This window comes from Anguilla anguilla, chromosome 15 (genome assembly GCF_013347855.1).
Source record: "Anguilla anguilla isolate fAngAng1 chromosome 15, fAngAng1.pri, whole genome shotgun sequence".
NCBI lineage: Eukaryota > Metazoa > Chordata > Actinopteri > Anguilliformes > Anguillidae > Anguilla > Anguilla anguilla.
In genome coordinates this window covers 17,585,773-17,606,572 of record NC_049215.1, presented here as the reverse complement: position 1 = coordinate 17,606,572, position 20,800 = coordinate 17,585,773, and the positions used below count along the sequence as shown (strand labels likewise).

Here is a 20,800-nt window from a genome sequence, read left to right as displayed (position 1 = left end):
CGGGACTTGAGGCAGAGCAGGCCGTGAAGGCCGCTCCGGGACTTGAGGCAGAGCAGGCCGTGAAGGCCGCTCCGGGACTTGAGGCAGAGCAGGCCGTGAAGGCCGCTCCGGGACTTGAGGCAGAGCAGGCCGTGAAGGCCGCTCCGGGACTTGAGGCAGAGCAGGCCGTGAAGGCCGCTCCGGGACTTGAGGCAGAGCAGGCCGTGAAGGCCGCTCCGGGACTTGAGGCAGAGCAGGCCGTGAAGGCCGCTCCGGGACTTGAGGCAGAGCAGGCCGTGAAGGCCGCTCCGGGACTTGAGGCAGAGCAGGCCGTGAAGGCCCCTCCGGGACTTGGGGCAGAGCAGGCCGTGAAGGCCCTTCCTGGACTTGGGGTGGAGCAGGCCGAGGGCCCTGCCGTCTGGGCTGGGCAGGGGACAGGAACACAGACCACAGCTGTAGGGAATCCGGCTGGGCAGCCGGACGGGACCGGCGGGACCCCCGCGGGCCGGACCCTGGAAAGATCGCCAGTCGAGACCCTTCAAATGACGCAGGGCCGGGAACCGCTGGCTGGGCAGCTGGAGGTCTGGCCGACCGGGAGGCAGCTCGACCACGGCGCCTCCGTGACCGCCCGCCCCGGGCGCTGGGAAGCTCAAGGGCGAGGGACTCCCAGTCGCTGGGTGGCGAGTCCTCCGGGTCACTCCACCACCCCGGTGGCATGATAAACAAAAATAAAAAAATAAAAAAAATAAAATAAAAAAAAAATAAATAAAAAAACTCTGCTGGGTCCCAAACTGGCTGGTTCCTTCTGTGACAATACGGGTGCTGGGACCCAGGCGCAGAGTGGGGGGAAAAAAACACGAAACTCAAAAAGGGAAAATTAACAAGGATTTTACTCACACAAACGGCAAACACAAACAGGGAACAGGCAAGGCCACAAAGGGCAAAACAACAAACTCAAAACATTAAGAACAAAACACAGAACAGAACACAGGCAGGCAGGCAGGGTACAGGCAGGTGGAACACACAGGCAAACACATAAAAGAAACACCAGAAAATACATACGGGTCAGGAACAAAACACAAACGGGTAACAAACGCAGGCAGGTACAATGGGTCTCAACAAACGCTAGTCGGGAACAAACACAACTCGGGGACAAACACAAGTCAGAACAAACGCAACTCGGGGACAAACACAAGTGAGAACAAAACGCAGGCAGGTAAATATGGTTTGCAAACAGAGATAGGAAACAAACACAAGGCAGAACACACGCAAGGAACCAGCACCCGAGTCAAGGGAACAGAGAACTTAAATAGACAAGGGGTAACAAGACACAGGTGAACTCAAAAAACAATCAAACCAGAAGGAGGGGATAACAAGACACAGGTGGGAACCATGATGGGATAACGAGACAATTGAAACAATCATACAATTAACAGGAGGGGAGCAGGACACAAAACAGAAGTGCCGCCATCTGGCGGCCCAACAAGGGAAACACAGACAGGAACACAGGACCATGACAAGAATATGCTGCTAGGAATGGAGGTAATGTTTGCTAGCCAGCTACTAGTAACAATTTCAGATGGATGCATGGGTAGTTTGGTCGATTTTATGCCTTTTGGATCGAGTGGGTCTGGGAAATGTGCAGTGATACTGGCAGTTCACATACATGCCTTGTACTTTTGCCAGATTGCCAGAAAACATTGTTATATTGTTGTAAGGACTTTAATTTATGCAGTGAGACTGAATGTCTTGTCATCGGGAAATTGTGAACCTTGCTGAGTTTTGTGTGTGTGTGTGTGTGTGTGTGTGTGTGTGTGTGTTTGTGTGTGTGTGTGTGTGTGTTTTCGAAGAAAAAAAAACACTTGCTTTTAACTGGCAGTCAAGGTCAAGGACAAATTTTGATCTAAATCCCAGTCACAGTCTCTCGCTCTGCCCTTGTTTACTCAGTCACTGTCTCTCAGCTGTGTAGGTCCTCTTTCAGCCATAAACCATTGGCAGGCCGGTAATCCGTTCATGCATCGGTGTGCGGGTGGGAGAGAGATTATGACAATCTCAGTATCATTAATGCGAGGGAGCTAAAGCACTACTGACAATGACTTTTAATTAATCAAATCAATTTGACCAAGTTAAAGGTGGGTAGACACTCAAAGAAAACAAGCAAACAAATCCAAAGAAAAAAATTTAAATCCCTTCACGTTTCCTCTTCTTCACTTGAAGGCAGCCTTGTGGTCCATTTCCAGTCCCCTGTCTGATAGTATAACATAGTGGGAGGGAGAGAGAGTGGAACATGGCAGTTGAAAGCTTTGTCAGTTATGTTCATTATCCTTAGTGCCCACACACTCACGGGGTGGCCTCTGTCCTTGACACACGTGTGTGTAGTGCTCCACTCATGACATGCCAGTCAGCATTAGAGTACAGAGGCTTTGGATTTAATTGTCGGATTGAACTGAAGTAAGGCTGATGTACACACACACACACACACACACACACACACACATACACACACACGTGCTCGTGCACACACTCATTCAAGGACAAAGTCAGTGTTGACTTTGCATTGCTGCCTTGCCCACAGACACTCAGCAGTACAACTGTTCAAAAGAATACCATGTTCATTTGCCCAGATCCTTCAGCTATTGACTAAGCTGAAAGCTGCCTTTAAAAATCACAAATGAATTGAACAATGATCCTGGGGTGAAAAGCAAAAGATTTTGTGGTAATGGGGGAAAAACAGAGAACATTTTTCATGCAAAACAGTATGTTAGCATGTTTTCACTGCTATGGGACTTGCATATCTTTTCACAGTTATTTGTGCATGGAGTCCTCAGGACTCTACAGAGTGCAGACCTCTGCCTGGACTGATCAGAGGCCAAGATTAGAGTAGCGCCGGCTGGACAGACTGCAGGCCTCGGGTAATGGTAAACTGCATAGGCCTGATTGATATGCCCATTCTGTCACAGCCATTCCCAATCAGGGGTTCTGAGCAGTGCTGGTGACCTGCAGTTAGTTCTGCGGTTCGTGATCACACACGTGCAGACCGTCACTGTGCTGAGACAGCATTGGTTACCTCTCCATGTCTCTGTCACATTCGGCTCAGCTTCCAGCTGCCAATCATCAGTCTCAGCTGCTTTTATCTGCTGCTCACTGAATCGCTGGTGTGATTGAACTGACCCGCCCACAGTGAAAATAAGACCAATTACTGCCAGCAGCAGCGTTACCAAACTGCATAACCACAGGAGAAAAAACATTTTTCAAAAGAGAAGTTTGCTTTTTGGTGCTCAGACACGCAGGGCACACAAACTGCTTTTTTAAGCCTGAGACTTGCACACTTTATAAGTAACCCATCAGTAGTTGGTTTGCTCATTTACAGAAGTTACAAATGGCTTGCATCAGATATTGCACATATTTTTTTAAAGAAGTTGCCACGTTTGTAAGATGAAAAAGCTACTTCTTGTGAGAGTTGTCAAGATGTTTGTGGGGATGAATGGTAATAGTTTCCCCCAAAAGCAAATAAATGCAGTTAGTCAGACATCTGCAATACAGTCAAGCCAGCTTTAAGTTGTTTCAAATTCAACAAAGTGAACCTTAAAGCACTTTAACCCCTAAAGTCCTGGAATCAGGAAGAGTTGTGGCATGGGGAACCGTGGTGCTCGGGCTGGAGGCCGCACCATTTTAAAAAGGGCATGTGAACTGCCGTTTGCAAAGGTTCTGTTTGCCAGTCTGCAACTTCAGAATCCCAACTGTTTTAATGCAATGGATAATGTAATGTAATAAATGTAATCAAATAAGTAATTTACGGTAGTGAATAGAGGAATATTATCAGACTTGATTCATGCAATATTTTAGGAACAAGGCTATTAAATAACATAGTTATTTCCCAGTTTTACTTTGAATATTTTTGACATACATGTATAAATTGTTTTTAATGCAATAATGAAGAGGAGAGAGGCAAATATTGGTTAGTTAAAATGGATGTACTATTGCAGTGTGCTTATCTGGAATTTGAGCCTTAGATTTAAACCCCTGGAGCACAGAACTGCACTACACACTAGCTGGAGCAGCTAATCCATGTTTCACAGATTTGGATAGGTGCTCCAGTTGTAATGCCGTTCTGTGGTCTAAGGGCCTAACCCTGAGGTTTAATATTCAGCTAAGCATGCTCAAATTTTCCCAATAAGTTCATAATAAAAGCAATTTCATCTGCTAGCAATAGAAATATAACCATTCAAATGTTATTGGGTTACATGGTTCCATATAATAAATTAATAACTCAGCAGGTACGGTATGTAGGGTATTCTGATGTGGTAAGCAATAAATAAATTTTTTTAGCATATGTCACACATTCAGTTCATGTACTGTGGCTTGCGCTTGTTTAAAATGGTTTGCCAATACAATATCTCTGCTTTCTGAAGATTGTGTTGGTAAAACTGCATGCTGGACCACACTAGAGTGCATAATAATAAACTTCTTTTTTTTTTACTGAACACAAGTAATGTGCCTCATTTCTAGTTAGCATTAATGGGATTATTTTAAAAAAAAGTAAGTTTTAGTGTATCCTTCTGAATGGTTTTGATTGTGCGATGAAGGATATTTCAGATAATTACAGGTTATGCCAGCCTGCAGGCTTTATAATGGCTGGTGTAGCTGCATTTGCAGGTTTGTGGTTAAAGGCATGAGAATGCACGTAAAGTACCTCCGAAGCAGCCTGTACACCCGCACTGAAGCTCGGCCGGTGCTGCGTCTCCTCACAGTGAAAGAGCCATTCTTCTGCACTGCAGCTGTGACCTGCAGCCGAGACCCAGAGGGGGGCCTGCATCAGGAACATTACTCACAGCACCAGCCTTTTACAGTCTCAAGGCCTTTATGGAGTCTGTAGGTATTATATTATAGCCTGATCAGCACGTTCCCTCCTATTCTTTACTCACTTCTAAACAGCCCTTTCTGCATATAGGCATTAGGCAATATGTCATATTGTGATAATAACCATAGTTATTTAAAAATAGGTGTTTGGTATAGTTGTTAACCTACATGAAACAAACACCAGGCACTGAGAGGGAACATCATTTCCAGGCACTGTTTGGTAGTGCAGCGGCATTTCATATGTCTACATGTGCGGTCTTGTGGTTATGGGTTCGGGACAAGCAAAGTGCTCAATCAGCCCAACTTTTTCTACATTTCCACCTGTTTAAGTGCAAACAAATCATGAAATACAAAGTCTATCTGCCAAAAGCCTGGAACATAAAAGTTTTGTTCTTCAAGACTTTTAAATGTATATATACATATTTGTGGTTTTACTGTAGATGGCAGCACAAGACAGCTGTTTTTCAAGCAGTCAAAATGAAATTTGAGTGACATCTGTTTACTGTAATAAACTGGGAAAAAATGGCAACCAAAAATATAGCAAGCTATGCAACAGTTCTTAATATTTTTTTATCATAGCTTTAGGGTTATTATAGGGTTAGCAGCAAACTAAGCTATCACAATCGAGTATTAATACAAGCTGCTGTATATAGCTATATATTAATAGCAGGGACGGAAATTAACCTCTCACTCTTGTCAAATAGACAGTTAAAAAAGTATTTTAAAAATTGTGATCTGGTCAAGTTTTTTGTCGATATACCAATGACAAGAAGCACTCCGCCTTAAAAAAGCCAACTATGAGGGCTTGATTAATGTGTCTGGTGCTCCACTTACACCAGTACACCAGTCTCTAGCCAGGGTGCAGGCAACAGCTGGTGATCATTTCAGAGACAAAACCCTATCAGAAAGAAGTATGGCTGTCTGCCCTCCTTTTTAACATTTTTAAGGTCAGCTACAACACTATGAACTGCAGAAAATAGTCCTGAGATCAACAATCTCTTCAACACTTCAAAGATTTGGCTTGTTTGAGAGAGTGGTTGGATGGAAGCCACATCTGAAGATCGGTGTTAAATCACCCCTGCAGTTTGCCAGTAGCCATGCCATCTGGAAGAAAATTTTGTGGTCTGAAGAGACTGAAGTTGAGCTCTTTAGCCTGAAATCAAAGCGCTATGTTTGCTTTGCACAAACCAAACAAAGCCCATCGCCATCCCTACCATGAAGCATGATGGAGGCTGCGTCATCTGTGGGGCTGCTTTTCAGCAGGAGAGGTGAAAAGGCTTGTTGTCATCAATGGCATGGTGGATTGTCAAAAACAGGCAAATCCTTGAGGAGAACCTGTTTCAGTCCACAAGAGATCTGCATTTAGGGCGAAGATTTGTGTTCTTACAGGACCATGACCCAACCCAACACACACAGCAAAGATGTCAAAGAAAAGGCTTAAAAACGAGAAAGTAAGGATTCTGGAATGGCTGTCCACTGGCAATCTCCACTCCCCATCATAGCTTATTATAGCAGCGATAGCCATGTGTTTGTAATTATTCATTCCACTCTCAAACAGTTAATCAATTCTCCAATCAAATGTCTTCTTAAGGAAAAAAATCTATCACACTGGACAACCAGAGTACTGTCACGCATACTTTCCCAATGGATGGAGATTCCCATTAAATTCACAGTATTAGAATGTGAAACACCCACCAAATGGCTTTGTGCCAAAGCCAAACCCCCAAGGCAGTTTTATATATTTGCTTGTCCAACGCCTTTATCCTGGGTGACTAAGTGTTGTGCATTTTAAACAGCTGGATATTTACTGAAGCAGTTAAGCATCTTGCTCAAGGGTAAAACAGCAGTGCTCAACCTAGGATAACAACCTGGAGCCATACATAATGCAATACTGGATCCAAGCCTAGATCCTGAACTGCTGCTTTGTATTATACCACATTATCTTCTAATTTGCTTCATTACCATACATTATACAGGCCAGACAGTTGCTGTACATTCACAGTACAATTGTATCAAATAGTGCAGAAAAGCAATGACCAGCCAAGTCCTATGCCATTCCCATATTTCTTTTGACACTTATTCCTTATGCGATGCTGCACTGCCAGAGCTGGGTATGTGCATTTTGAAGAGCAGAATCCACATAATTATGTTAGCACAGATGCACAGACAAGGCCTTGCCTACATTCAACCCCACTCCACCTCTGTGGCATGGCCAGGTGTTGAGTGATGCCTGCTGCAGTCTACCGTTTCTCACATTCAGAACAACTGGCATCACACAAAGACAGTAACCTCTGGAGATATGAGCCCTAGATGCACAGGGCCTGGGCTGATCACAGGGCTGTCTTTTCTGTAAATACAGTAAAACCGTTTCACTCATTCCTTGAATGGTGAGCACACATTCCACTCAGGACCCAAGGGGCAACCATTGCTTTTAAATGGGCTCACTTATTCCGAGGACTTTTGCATTAATGTGCTGGCACTTTGTGCTCATTTATTTTAGTTGTGTGGTCCTTTGAATGCTAAGTCCTTTGGATGATAGAGCAGAATAAAAGTTTCCCCATAGCTCCAGTGGGAGTGAAGGCCCGGGTGTGGCATCAGTGCTTCATTTAGCATTGAAAATGTTCATAAATGTTGTGACTTGGCCTGGCATTCTCTACAGAATCAGTTGTTCCCAACTGGAAGCAAAAGACAAATGAGTCCTTTTACACATGGAGAAGGGAAACATCATGGCAGAGATGAACATCTCTCTCTCTCTCATGCCAACAATTTCTGAATGTCCCTCATTTTAATCCCACCCTCAATTCCAACACCAACATGTGACAGATTACTTTAGGCCTTCGAAGAGACAGCCTCTTCAGGTCAATCTCTTGAAATTCGCCCTGGACAATGAAACCCTGGACTGATGAGAAATGGCGATAACTTCCTTGTTATATACAGAAATGATACACAACAAGAAACCAAAGCATACATCGTCATCCTATCCCCAAACTGGAGAACCAGTAGATAATGGTTGATTGCACATCACAGCTGCAGTGCAGAAGAATGGCTCTTTCACTGTGAGGAGACGCAGCACCGGCCGAGCTTCAGTGCGGGTGTACAGGCTGCTTCGGAGGTACTTTACATCTCCGTGTTGAATGCATTTTAGCTACTTTCCCTGATTAGGGTTTTTGGCCAGGTCTTAGCCATGGCTCTCAGTGAAACATTTCTTCATATTACAACACTTCATTTTCCAGAAAATTACTCTGAACAGCAGTCAGTGTGTGTAGTGACAAGCCATTGCAGTGGCTTTCCTCAGGTTTCCATCATAAAGTTCGGCATTACCCCATTTTGGTGAACACCTCCACATTTAATTCAATATGTGCTGGTGGCTGGAGACAGAAAATCACAGAAAATTATAGCTCTTGCAGTTATCAGATTATTATTGATCCAAACCGCATTACTACCAGCTGGCAAGCCAGAAGCTGGGAAGTGCTGGTCCCGATAGTCCATGAGAGGAAAATGCACCGCTGTATAGCCGACTTTATTGTGATACAGGATTTCAGTTTTGGAGTGGGTCTACACACTCAGGGAATTGCCCTAGGTCCTCACAGTCAAGTTATCTTTGTTGATTTCCAGAAATTCTAATAGTTATAAATACTTTAGAAAGTTACTTGAGGAAAAGTATAAGTTATTCTTGGTAGGACCTTTAATACAGGTCATTTCAGCACCAATTTAGTGTCCATGGCTTGCCTTTGAAAGTCCCAAACACAACGAGTGGCAGAGACAATGAATACAACAACTACTACTACTACTACCACTAATAATAATAATAATGATAATAGTTGTTGTTGTTGTTATTATCATTAATAATGTTGTTGTGCATGGAAGTGAAATAGGAACTCAAGAAAAAACTGCAGTGTACCTGTAAAAAATCAATGCCATGCAATGGTACGCTAACAAGCAGGAGTTTGCACCGGGTGCCCATCTTCACAAACACCACCTGCAGGCGGCTGCTGGTGACCTCACTCTGCCCAGTAGGAAACATATTGAACATAATAATACGGAGGGGTGGGGGTGCAATTTAAACAGGGCTGTGGTGCTCCACAGGTGCACATTCTACATCAGCGATCAAAATCTCATGACACTGCAGCAGCTTCCCGCTGAGATCGAGCACAGCAAGCCGAGGGCCTATGACTCATGCAAGTACGCCGCAAACATCAATTTCTCCCACACATCACCTGTGCTAAAATGCATCCTTGTTCCACCTGAATGCTACAGGGGTGCAAAGACTCCCCGAAGGGGAGCCTTATCTGAGAGCCTGTAATGTAATGAGAGGGTGCTGATAAGAATTCAGAAAATGGCTCAGTCACCACAACAAACTACATTTGTGAGTGAACAGGTGAGGAAATGGAGTGTTGCTCTGTCTGACTTTCTTTTTTTCCCGTTCCTGCAATCTCTACTGTTATAATTTGTGGATGTAAGTACAGTACTAACTTATCTGCTACAAGCTCCCACTTAATTAGCTAGTGCATTTAACTCCTAGCTACAGCTATAATAGATTGCCTACTAGCTATCTAGCTAGTAGCAACCAGATAATGTTGTAAACCAGACTAAACTTTTCCAAGTCCTAAACAGCTATGGCTAGGTAGAAAGCAGCTTGTTATTGCTGGAGTACTGTATTTACAAAAACATGACATGGTCACAGGAGAAGACACTTGTCCAGTTAATAGACAATAGTACCATTTATATACAACAAAATATTAAAAGTAACTTGCTTCAGGGAATGATTTTTTAAAAATCCAGAGAGAATGAGTTGGGGGCAGCACGGTGGTGCAGTGGGTAGCACTGCCGCCTCACAGCAAGAAGGTCATGGGTTAGAATCTTGACTTGGGCCTTTCTGTGTGGTGTTTGCATATTCTCCCTAAATCTGCGTGGGTTTCCTCCCACAGTGTAAAGACATGCAGGTAGGTTAATTGGAAACTCTAAATTGCCCATAGATATGAGTGTATGAGTGAATGATGTGTGTGCCCTGCGATGGATTGGTGGCCTGTCCAGGGTGTAAGCCGAATGCACGCTGTGATAGGCTCAGCACCCCCAGTGACCCTGACCAGGAATTCAGATAGCTTGTTATAGCAAGCTAAGTCGTGGCTAGCTATTTATAGAATTTCACAAATTGGCCGTTTAGAATTTCATATAAACTTCTAACTTTTCTTTCAGGTTGACAACATTGTTTGTTTTTTCCCCTTACAGTGTTATGCTTTCAAAAGTAGCCCCAGGCAAGCCAACTAAATTTTGTCCTTCAATTATTTTTTTCCTAGTTGAAACTGAAATCAGTGAATACGTGTAAGTGTATTATTAATTGTGAGCACAATTGATGACATCACACTTTTGTAATACGTGAGTAAATCCCCTGAATCTAAACCCAGGCAAGCTAAATTTCGTCAATCTGATTATTAAAACTGTCTTTTGATTAAAAACGCACCAGTGAATCCTGTGAGTTTTACCACTGTTTCCTAGGTAACAAGCAGACCCCTTGCCCTTACCGAAGCTCCTGGTATTCGTTTGGAACATACCAATATGTAATTGTTAGCGGGGTGGTATGAATCGATGTAAAATTTGCCTGAGCTAGACTAAAAAGTTAATATATTCAAGCATTTGTGTGGGAAATACTGTATTTGCTAAGAATGAATTGCAGAATAACAAATACAACGAAAACGCCATGACACAAACGCTGACATTGGTAATCTCTTTTCACCCGGACTACCTTTCTCCAAGAGCTGTCAGAGGCTTGTTGCACGTCAAGCCGTAGCGTTAGTGTAAAGTAACAGCAGGGGAAATTAAAGTCGCATTTGATTTAGTTAATTAATTTTATTTTACGCTACGGGAATTGTCGATTTTAGCCAGCCTTAATGCAATACGAACGAATACGGTTTGCCATGTTCACTTAGTTTAAGTATTGTTTTTAGTGCCGCGGGCCCGATTTGGCATCTTGGTAGTGTGAAACTAGGAACAGATCGTCGTGATGAGGTAAGTAGTACCTAATGTTACCCAGCTAACTTAATGTTATCTGCCTAGCGAGTTGTTAAGTAACCGAAAACATTTAGCGGCAGCTAAGGTTATTGGAAAAGCAGCTAATTTCCATAGATATACTAATTAGCTTTCAAGTTAATGAACTTGCCAGCAACAGCCGTGAATATGTCAACGGCAACGCATGCGCCCGTTTCGTGACTACGGTTTTTAAGCGAGCTAACGTTAGCTAGAAAGCTGTCGGTCTAGCTTTCTAGGCTCTCAGATGCAAATAAGCAAGCGGCATATGTTTATGGGCAAGCCAGTTTATCAAAATAGATAACTTGCTAACGTTGACGAGCAGTGTTGCATGACGCGTTAGTTAACTGTTTAAACTGAAGGCTGTGGACTATGGCTCGCCTGAGCTGTCTGTATCAACGAGAAATCTACGTTAACGTTCAGGAAGCTATAGCTAGCTAGCTATCGTTAACTCGAGCCATGTCTCGAATGCTGCATGCGATGCACGCGATTATGCCAAATATTAGCTATATTCCGCCCTAGGCGAATTAGCTACTGATGTTAGCGTTGTAGCGTTGCTACATTTACATACTTGTGAGCGGAAACTAGTTTGCTAACGTTACCGAACCAGTTAACGTTAGCTAACATTTCTTAAACTCGCCACAGGTCCGCAACTTTCTGCTTGGCACCACGTTTAGCTAACGCATCCACCCGGCCAGCTATTTCTATTACTTAGGCACTGATTTCACGAGGTCATGGTTGTCTACTAGTTAACAACTAGCCTATTTGTTAAATTTTCCTTTTTTTCCACCTTGACTTCTTTAGCTTAATCTGTCGGTTAAAATGCAAGTCTGTTTACTGTCTTGCAATTTAGTGATACTACTGCACGATTGGCCATAGCTAGCTATGTAATTTGGGCCAAAACTAGTGGACCTTTCAGTTTCTTTGCTTGTTCGTTAACGAACACATTACACCAGTCCCTTCTTGTTCATGTCAGCAGGGAGAAAATAATGCCAGGAGTCGTGAACAGTGTCGTAGTTTTTGATTAGGCTTCTGGTTTATTTTCGGTTCGAATAGCTTTTCACATTTGGGAAAAATTGAAACCAAGTGGATGCGAATCCATTTTTCAAACAGTCTTACGGATTAGCTGTTGACTCCAGATGTACTGTAATAAAACCATTGTACTGCAGAGCAATCCAGCAGGTTATTCTAGCTAGTTTCCTATGTCACTTATTTGCAAACACTCTTGGGAATATGACAATGTCTTACTTCAAGGAAGTTGGACAATAACATAAACAAATCTCCCTGCTGCTAAATGTATCCAACAGTGTTATGCACGATTGGGAATTGAGTTGTGAATGCATTTTTATTTATTAGTTTCTTGAATTTAAATCGAGGCATCAGAGAGGATGCATAATTCAGTTTCGAATTCGGAAAATAGAATTATCATTCAATGATGCATTTACGTACTTTAGGTGTAGTGTACTCTGGCAGCTAGCTACTGATACCTTCGACGCACTAACTAGCAGTAAATCCTATGTGTACAGACATAGTTGGTTTGGTTGCATTGTTCTGCAGTGTGAAGGTCGCCAAAAGGCTTTAGGATATAAACCCAAAGGAGAACTGTCAGCATGGACAGTAGGGTCTTCACTGACCGTGCTGTAATGTCATTATTATATTCCCACTTGCTCTTTTATGTATGGATGCCAATTAATTATATTGCCTTTGAACATGATTACAGTAGATGTGTTGATATTAATAAGTAATAAAATATCATCTGGTGTTATGGGCTCTGATTGTCCTTCACTGTGCCTGTTTTATCAATATGGCAGCCTTTGCTTTCCTCTGAAGTAATTTCAAAATGTATGCACAATTGATCGCAAGCTTTTTATTTTGCTTGTTACAAATTGTGGCAAACGTTAGATGTTGGTCAAATCTGTGTTTATTTTGGCATATTACTGACATCTTGTGCTCTGCAGAGGCCTGTTCTTGTCCACACCTGCAAGCATGCCATTTCTGAGTACTTACAGTATAGCCATTTATTTTCTTCTCCTGGTGTCACCTGCAGTATTTTCACTAAAATCACGTTTCTCAAGCTCCCTGGGGGGACAAGTAGCTCTGCAGCACATCCTGTCTATTGGATTCTGCAAGTGTCTGGATACCTTACCCACAAACGCTAATTTACTGGGCTGCCCAATGTACATCTAATATATACACTGAAGTGTATTTAATGAAGCTTTAATTTCTGGGTGGCCTTGACAATTTTCTTGGTTGTGTTCTTTATAAATGGCATCAGTGAACATTTGCTATTGTCTTTAAACAAGCCAAGTTTAAATGTTCTTGAAGTTGTATACAGTTGTGGCCCATGTTTTGATGGAAGGATTTGAGGAATTTTACATCAGTTAATGTAGAGAAAGATCCCTTAAGCCTTTGGGAAATGTAGTCTGTCAGTGTAACACACTGCCCTGGAGGGAGAATCTCAGCTATCATAAATTCTCCAAATGTAGCTGTAATGTAATGGCAGTGTTATACCATTGGCAAAACATTCCAGCAACATTATGAGGACATTTTTTGTTAGCTAGAATAGCTTCATCTCTGGTGTAGTGGTAGTTTTTGCTGTGGCATAGGGAGTGAATGGCTAGACACGTGTTTGTGAGTGAGCATCATTGTGGGGAAGAGTGTTGCTCTGGCTGACTTCAGTGGATTTTTTTTTTTTTGTGTTTTCACAAAAAATTAAATGGAGTATGTTCCACCTGGCTGGCTGTGTGACGTCTTTATTTACAGCCTCCTGGGCTGTAAAGTGTGTTGATTACTGTGTTTGTGGCTAAGCGCATTTGTCCACTGATGAGTGTTGTTGTGCAGCGCTCAGTGTAGATTCTGTGGAGATTGTGACTGATGGATTGCAGGCTGGATATTGAAACGGGCCAGATCCCTGTCCCTTTCCAGCATGAAGCTTTGGAACTGATTACAGCAGACTGTCATTTCCCAGTTCTCATGTGTGCACACTCAAAATAAAATATATTTTTTTGACATATTCAGATATCTCATTCGCCAAAATATCCCTCAGCATCTTCTGCTTGCTGCTTTAGGCGAGCCACCAAACTAAAACTTTACTAAATTGAGTGGTGTGGGCTGTTTGAGCATTTGGGCCCAGAAGAATATTCACCCTGCTCAGATCTCCAGGGTTAGTGCCTGATCTCCAGTCAGTGATGTTTCCTGTAAACCGTGTAGGCCCTGTAAGGATATGCGTAAAGCAGTCCAGGGTTTTACACCACCTTATTGTGTTAAGGGATGTGCCATCCTGGGACTTGTCAGTGCATACAAACTGGTTTTGACCCTTCCTGCACATAGACAATTGTCGTGACACCTTTGGCAGTGGGGCAGGAAGTGCATGTACTGCAGTCAGCTTTTGGCAATGGGAGCCAAAAGCAGGAGAGAACAGCTGTTGTGTAGATTTGCATTTCTCTGCAAAGTCATAAACCTGAGCGTGAATGATCTGCTCTGTTCTCCAGCAGTGTTCACTGAGTGGTGCATCCGTGTGTGTGTGTGTGTGTGCATGCACGTGCGTTTGCGTGTGCTTGTGTGTGTGTTTGCGCGCATGTTTGCGTGTGTGTGTGTGTGTGTCACCAGAGCTGGGAGGAGGTGCAGATTAAGTAGCTATTCATCAGAACAGACTGTACTCACTTTGAATAATTTAAAGATTAACTGAAAACACAAGCTCTGAAACCTGTTCTGCTCTTTTTGGGAGACGTACAGTACAGTTACGTCATAAACGTTACCGTTTGAAATGGAGTTGCAAACAAGTCCGTTTATATGGAGAGAAAAATGAGGGAAGTACCTTGATAAGACTATGCTTTTTACCAGAGAAGTTGGGGAATTCTAATACAAATTTGTGACCTGCTATGGATGCTTTTGAAGGTTATTTATTTTGCAGTGTCGGCTGAGGGCTAGATATAGACCCTGTTTCTGCCCCACCCCCCATATTGACTCATGTCCCGTTTCCAGATGAACTGGATTGCAGATACCCTCTTCAGCGTGCCCGTAAGGCACAGACTCCCCTGTGAGGAGTGAAGCTGATGCACTGCTCCTCTGTGTTTTAGTACAGCCGGTGGGTACTGCTTATTCACGCAGGGAGTCCCAGCCAAAATCATACCGATGCACCAAAGGAAACGGTGGCTATGCGGAGCTGTCACTGTATCCTCACATGGCTTACATCTGCCTTGAGCTGCAACCTGTGCATTTAATGTTCAGTGGAGGAGGCACACAAATTAATCAGTTAAGAGAATTGTTTTTGTGATGAGTTTTCTAGTTAAGTAACCTTTTCATAGTGCATTTCCTTTTAAAATGCATGCTGGGATCAGCGATGAAACGCAGGGAGGATAAAATGTAGTTTAGTCCTTCAGCTGTAACTCACACCCTCATGAGAACAGTGGCAGTACACCGCGTCAATGGCGTGACACTGAAAATATTTGTTCTACTAATTGGAATATTTAGATTGCTATCAAAGTAAATGGCATACAAACAAGCAAAAAAGTCATGAATAGATGATAAGGATGGGAGCAGTGCTCTTGTGTCCTTGGTTTGGTGTTGTCTGGTCTGTGGAGGTTGTGACTGGTGGGCTGGTATGACGTCTGGGTCTTTGCGCTGCAGACAGTTCCCTGGCTCTGCAGTGCTGGCTGGGCTAGTGGGTCCCTGCAGACTGCCAGTACAGTAGTTTACTGTTGATGGGTTTCCCTGCTGTTTCGTTTGCAAAAGCATGACCTTGCCCCTTCTCTCCTTTTCTGTGGCTTAAAAAACATTGTGGGATCTTGGGAAAATTTGTACTTGGGGCTGATTTGGACATTAGCCAGCGAAACCCGTAATGAAAATAATTTAAATTGTCAAAACATTTCCTTCTCATTCATCGTGTCTTATTCAGTAGACAGCTGTTAATGTCTGGTTTACCCAGACTGCCGCTAGTGCCTTTTCATGGTAATGTGATAGTGCCTTTTCATATGAAGGTTCTTTTTCTAAACATCATTCAGACTTTAATCAGTATAATCTCAATTTCGTGTTGATTATATACGCTACATGTAGGCCTATTGCTTGGGTCTGGTGAAGATTTCAGTTGGCAGCAGTCTTCAGAATTTTTTAAATGACAAAACCACAGGTAGAACAAAAAATATATGGAGCATGTTATTCAAGACACATTAAAATGAGGGACACAATGTGAGGAGCTTTCATTTGCCTGATATATGAAGCCCTTTTTATGATTAGGCTGCTGGTCTATAACTGAGGCGTCTATAGTGTCTGTAGCCCCAGGCAATCTCAGTATGTGCTGTTTAGTGGAAAGTACCGGTCAGTTCAGGCGTATGGCTCTAAAGAGCCCATTTATGTCCTGTTTGCCTCAGTCATCCACACAGCTGGCTCACTTTGTGTGAGAGGAATGTATTTTTACCATAAAAAGGAAGTCTAACAATTGTTAACGGTGAGCTGGGTATAAAAACAGGGAAATACCTTTAAGATTAGCATTCAGTGGTCCGTGATGTCACAGCGCTAGTCAGCGCATTGCGGCCAATCGGAGAGCGGAGGGTTCAGAAAGCCGGGCCGTCATTGGGCAGAGCTCAGCGGGAGGGCAGTGCCGGGGAGGGGGGCTGCAGGGGAGGAAGAGGTGGGAGTGGGGCTGGGCTGGAGATGTTTGAGCCGGGGAGCGGAGCGGACTCGTTCTTTCCCCCGAGCCGCCGCGGAGAGAAGAGCCCCCGCGCAGGCATGGCCGTGGCGTGCAGAGCAGCGAGCGGCAGGGAGTGACGCACGCGATCCCCCGCGCAGACCGCCAGCGCTCAGACTCTGCACAGAGAGCTCCGGGACCCGCCAGCGCTCGCCGCTCTCTCTGACTCTCTCTGACGGTATGTTCCAAAAAGAGTTTCACTGCTGTGTGCTGCCAGCCACGCGGAGGGGGGAGAAACAGGTGGGGGGTGGAGGGGAGGCGGACAGAACGAGAGGGAGAGAGGGAGAGAGAACGAGACGGAGAGAGGGAGAGGGAGAGGGAGAGAGAGTTCAGCAGTGAGAAGCTCAAAACTGCTGTGGAAGCACACAGCTGCTGCAGTCTCTCCCCCCTCCATACCTCTCTCTCTCTCTCTCTCTCTCTCTCTCATGATGCTGTGTGCTGACTTGCTCGTGACTAGAGACGCTTTTATTGCGTTGCAGGAAATGGAAAAAGGTGCTTCCTTTAGAGCTAGTCCTGCCTCACGGTGGAGTTTTTCCAGGCACTTTGTAATATCAGCTGTGTATGGAGTTCTCACTGTGTGTGTGGTTGTGGGGTTGTGTGTGTGTGTGTGTGTGTGTGTGTGTGTGTGTGTGTATGTATGTATGTATGTGTGTGTGTGTGTGTGTATGTACAGATCCACTCGAGTGTTTGCTTGAGCCTGCGTGGGGCATGAGGTTAAGTTTATTCTGTGCAGTCTTCTGAAGGACACACAAGCCTGCGTAGTGTTTTCTCTGAGGATGTGTGGGGTTAAAGGCAGGCTTTGTTCGGTGAATTGGTTCTTGGGTAAATACAGCGGAGCTCTGCATTGGCACGGCCGGCGCTGCGTCTCGTCTGGAAGGGCGGAGGGGCGGGGCGGAGGGCGGTGGTGTCAGGAAGAGGGCGGGCTGGGGTCAGTTGACGGGCGTGTGCCGAGGGAAAGGGAAGCCGGTCTCTGCCCTTCCTGTGCAAGAGAGCCGCAGCAGGGACAGGACCGGGGAACACAGGAACACAGGCACACAGAAACACAGGTAACACAGGCACACAGAAACAGAGGCGACGCAGGCACACAGAAACACAGGTAACACAGACACAAAGGCAACACAGGCACACAGAAACAGAGGCGACGCAGGCACACAGGAGACACAGGCACACAGGCCACAGAGCCACTGGCGCAGTCGCTGTGTCCCACTCTGCGCATCCTGCAGTCACCTTCAGTCACCTTTTAAAAGGCTACTCTCCATCAAGCTTCATTACTGAATTTTATTTACTGAAACAACATCTTTTATGTTAAGAATATGGATGACTTCTCAGTTGTTGACAATTTTTGTGTGACTGAGGTTCTGAAATGTGATAAAATTAGCTTTGATTTTAAAGCTTACCTTTTTCATTTTTTGTTTTTTGAGGGAGAGATTCTCTCGAGACCTTTTCTGTTCTGAGGCCGTGCCCTTTCAGTGCGTCCAGGGCTCTGTCACACCAGACAGATGTGTGCCTTGTGCCTTCAGCCGGGACTTCAGAGGGAAAAGAGGTCTGCGTCTGCTTCTCCAGACGGGTTCCTGTGCGCTCCCGCGGAGGCTGTGAGACAGAGCGCGCGCACGGCACCGTGGGTAACCGGGCTGCCGGCCTGTCAGCAGCCAGACGTCCCCGCGCGTCGCCGTCTCGCTGTAATTAAATGACACGCGGCCACATTCCGAGCAGCGGGGGAAAGGGCACTCGGCCGGCGTCGTGTCCTCTCTCTGCACGGACAGGTGGTCACATGACCCTCCTGGCAGGTTGCCTGGGAGACCGATGGCCGTGCGAAGAGACCGGGTGTCAGTAAGGTGAGGATAATTGGGGTCACGGCAGTGCGGCTAGCCGCTAAGGCTGTTTGAACGCGGAGGTTTCTCACGTCGACTCAAATATTTAGCTTGTGCCGCCAGTGGGGGCTAACGTGCTTAGCCCCGTGACCTCATCTGCAGGGGTGCGCTTCCTCCCGACCCAGCGCTAAGGAAAAACAACACTGCCGAGGGCCAGGAAACGCTATAATACTACACTATCGTATAATAAACATTAGAACATCAAGATACTGTATCAATGTATATAACATTAGATTTTGCATTGTTTCTTCAGCGTTGAGTATCTTGTCAATTTTTTTTTAAAGCATGACAGTGTCTATGTGGTGTAGTGTTTGTATGGATGTAGTACCCTCCTTTTCTGTGTTTTGCTCTATTGAGTCAGAAAGCAGAGAGTAACCAGTAGAGAAGAAAAGGGTAGCAGACAGAGAATCCGCCTGCTTGGTGGGATTTGTGTATATGCCCTGTGGGCTGCACCACGCGCCTCGCCCCTAAGCCTGCAGTACCTTAGTGCAGTTTAAATGACCTCCGTTGCATACTGCAGTCACACTGACCACATTAAAGCTTTCCTTTGGCTTGTCTCTGCAGTGATTCTGTCTTTCAGAGGACTGGAAAAGCCAGTGTTTTTTAAAGCCACCCTTAGTTATTTTCTTATTTATTCAGACAGAGGAACTCAGAGAGGGTTACAGATAGGGATGTGATCACAGTGCGGAGGGTGCCGTGGTGGGGAATGGAACCTCAGGCTGCAGAGGGGGGTTTGTGTACTGGGGGGAGTTAGCCACCCTACGGGTCTCACCACGCAGTCTCCCAAAGCACATGGCTTGTTGAGTTGGCTGTAGGAAGAGATTCTCTTATTAAGTGCAAAAGCAGTTGGGGACTTTGTCTTCCTCTGTGTTCCATGTCCTTTTTTTAGCGTTTGCCGTCTTTTTTCCCAGAGCGCCTCTGCGCAGCCTTTCAGCGAGGGGTCGGGGTGGGGTATGGTTTCACAGCCACCCCAGCCCCTGGAGCGCTGCTCTGGGCTTAGCGCAGGATAGCGTGCTTTATTCTGCGCTGTCTGACGGTTTGACTGTACGCGCGCTGTAGCGAACGGGCTGCGTCTCCTTTGACTGGCCGATCTCATGTCAGCCGTTTCGTTAATGCATGTTGCGGATGCAAAGAGTACATGGGGGGGGTTTCTGCCCTGAAACCAAATTCTCTTCCCTCGTCTTCCTCCAGTCCCAGAAGAGTAGAAAAGAGAACAGGACTAGAAGGTTATATGTCTGTTCATAACTTATTATTTCTTTGTTAATAAAAAAAAAAAAAGGTTTTTTAAGAGCATCTTGAGAGGAAATCAGAATTTACAGGCCTAATTGCTCATATTTCAGTCCAGTGGGAGCCAGAGAAAGATTGCTTTACAGTAGAATGTTAAAATGGGGGTTGTGACCTACTTTGGGGCTGCTGGTCTGATTAGGGTGACCGTCACAGTGCAGGGACCCTAAAGAATCCATGATACAGAGGAAATGGGGAGAATCTGGAACTGCTGAATCTAGAATCTCCAAATCTAGAATGTAATCCTGAAAAAAAAAACAGCTAAATTTGTCACAGCGGGAAAGCCATTCATTGAGATTGAGGGTGTTTGCCTCTCTAGCAGACGGCAGTGCCTCTGCAGCCCCGCAGTCCACCCTGCCTGTGCTCTCTGGGGTGATGTGAGGGGAAGAGCAGGAGAGCCCAAGCCTGTAGAGTGGCTGGCACGGGTGGCTGTAGCTCGTAAAGCCTGACAGGGTGAGTTATCGGGGCTCACCTCTGGACTGGGAATCGCCCCGGCTGCTATGGAGACCGGCCTCCAGTAATATTCACCCACGAGCGCAATCTGGCACTGCCAGTCTAAAGCATTCCCTCCTGCCTTTCACCTACCTAATGCGCTCCTTTCTGACTAAACTAAATATTTATTTTATTTTTTATTTTTCTTTTAATGTCACTTCTGCATTTGTGGTGTCTGTCTGTTATGCACGTGTGCGTGTTGTTCTGCGGGTAAATCTTGTGGATGTAAAGTAAACCTGAAGAAGATAAAGATGATTGAGGGTGAGCAGCGTTGAGTGTGGCCGGTCTGATTAGTGAAAGCTCGCTCAGGCCAGCCTGTCTTCCTGCAGTCTGTCTGTCAACAGTCAGAGCTTTGTTTCCCTGGAATACTGCCTTCATTGAGCAGCCCCGCCTGTGACATCACAATGCTCCAGAAACAGCCAATCACAGCGGGGAGTCGGGGCACAGAATTCTCCGGGCCAGTGAAGGGCGTCAGAGCCACCGTCCTACCTGTGAGCCATCTGTGCGTGCTCACCAGCTTCATCAGCCAGGTGTAGCGCTTCAGGTGGGCGGCCATGTTGGTTTCCGCCTTTCATTTCTCCACAGAGGCTGCAGTGGTCCAGAA

At 45.1% G+C, this 20,800-nt stretch overlaps 1 protein-coding gene across 12 annotated transcripts in view; it reads left to right on the top strand.

Annotated features, from left to right (window-relative positions):
- Positions 1-10,403: 10,403 nt before the first annotated feature.
- LOC118214227 (muscleblind-like protein 2a) overlaps positions 10,404-20,800 on the top strand; it is a 49,034-nt gene continuing 38,637 nt past the window's right edge. For 7 of the 12 annotated variants that reach the window (XM_035394000.1, XM_035393996.1, XM_035393995.1 and 4 more), the window contains exon 1: positions 10,405-10,845. The gene's annotated coding sequence lies outside the window, so the exon portion shown is untranslated. Of the gene's footprint in view, positions 10,846-16,497; positions 16,728-20,800 lie in introns of those variants that run through there. The other 5 variants (XM_035393987.1, XM_035393992.1, XM_035393999.1 and 2 more) reach the window with 3 other exon arrangements.